Below are 2,110 nucleotides of genomic sequence, written 5' to 3' on the forward strand. Positions count from 1 at the left end.
TGGCAAGGTTAACTCTGTTTGCCTTAATTCCCTGGAGTAGGAAAGGCAAGAAAACCCCATAAATTATATGATCCAAAAGGTCATGAAGAGCAAACTAAATAAAAAATATGTGCCAAACATTGTGAAAGAGACAAAAGACTTACTACCTTATAGTGGAGACAATATGCAAATATATATATATGTGTATATATATATATATATATATATATATATATACACACACACACACACACACACACACACACACACACACACATATATCTGACAATGTAAATACAGGATAATTAATAGAGGGTAGACACTAGAACTAAAACGGATTGGGAGAGGGGGCAACTAGATAGAGCACCGACCCTAGAATCAGGAAGACCTGAGTTCAAATCCAGCCTCACTTGATACTAACTTTATGACCTTGGACAAGTCACTTAATCCCAAAGCCTTAGAAAAAATAAAATGGATTGGGGAAGGTTTCTAGTAAAAGATCCTGTGAAAAGAGCCTGGAAAAGTAGTATTCTAGGTTACAACCAGATTGTTAAAGCCTTGAACATCAAGATAAGGAATCCTTTTGAGAAGAAGAGTGTCTAAGAGTTGTAAATTAGGAACCTTATTTTGGCTGTTCTTTGGAGAATAAGTTGAAGAAAATAGAAAGGCAAGGGGATATTTATAAAGCTATTATGATAGTCTAGGTTAGATTCAATGAGGACTTGAACTAGGGTAGTTGATGTATGAAGAGAAAGGAAGTCGCAAAACACAGGGAAGGAAAAAGGAAAGTGATAAGAATTTACATAGTGCCTACTATATACCTCAAATATTATCTCGTTTGATCTTCTCAACAACCCTGGAAGTAGGTGTTATTATTACCCCCATTTTATAGATGAGGTAGATGGAAGTTAAGTTAAATAACCAATGTGACAATGTCTGAGGTTGGATATGAATTCAGGTCTTCCTAACTTCAGGTCCAGCACTATCCATTGTACCAACTCACTGTCTCATAAATAAGAACTGGAAGCTGAATAGATAAGAGGCATTATGGTGGAAAAAAGAAAAAATACCCTGTGAGTGGAAAAATTATGGTTCCATAAATAGAAAGGGTTTCAAATTTGGACATAGAATGCTAGAATTTAGTTAGAAGAATCATCAAAAGTCATATACTTCAACCAATATTTTTCTTGGTAATACCTCCATCAAGTGTTTATCCAGACTCTAATTAAATACTTCCAAGAATGGAGAACTCATTACCTTCCTGATATATTCAATTTGAGGGACATTCAAGTGGAAGTTTTCATCAGGTAATTGCTCAGGAAACACCAATAACTCCCCATTGCCTCTAGGATCAAATACCAAAGGTTGTTTGACATTCAGAGTTCTTCATAACCCAACTTTCTCCAAATTTTCAAATCCTTACTCCCCAACACATTCTCTGATCCAGTGACACTAGTCCCATTGTCACTGGGCAAGAGCTTCCTTTAAGCTTCAATTAAAATCTCACTTCTACAGCCTAGGGAAGGTTACTTCTCTAACTGATCTTAATTCTAGCATTTTCCTATTTATCTTGCAAAGAGCTTGCTTTGTATATACTTTTGCATGTTATCTTTTCCCATTAGATTGTAAGCTCCTTAAGGGTAGGGACTGTCTTTTGCCTCTTTTTGTATCCTTGGTGCCCAACACAGAGCCTGGCACTTAGTAGGTACTTAATAAATGTTTATTAATTGATTGTATTAGAGATACATGTGGAGGTAGGAATGGGCATTATTATTATATTTTGGAGGCAGTTGTATAGAAGTGACGACTGAAGCCAACAGAGAGAATGAGTTTGCCAAGGAAGAGAGTGTAGGAAGAAAAGAGACAAAACCTTTTCAAATATATATGTAAGGGACTAGCCTTGGCCATTCAGATCATCTAACATGGAAACACTCTGCAGCCTTTATTTTCCTATCACTCAGATGAGGGGGCAGCTAGGTGGTGCAGTGGATAGAGCACAGATCTTGGAATCAGAAGGACATGAGTTCGAATCCAGATTCAGACACTTGACACTAGCTGTGTGTGATCTTGGGAAAGTCATTTAATTCTTATTCCTTCACATCCAGGGCCATCTCCAGTTGTCCTGGTCCAT

The sequence above is a fragment of the Macrotis lagotis genome, chromosome X (assembly GCF_037893015.1).
Source record: "Macrotis lagotis isolate mMagLag1 chromosome X, bilby.v1.9.chrom.fasta, whole genome shotgun sequence".
NCBI classification, from domain to species: domain Eukaryota; kingdom Metazoa; phylum Chordata; class Mammalia; order Peramelemorphia; family Peramelidae; genus Macrotis; species Macrotis lagotis.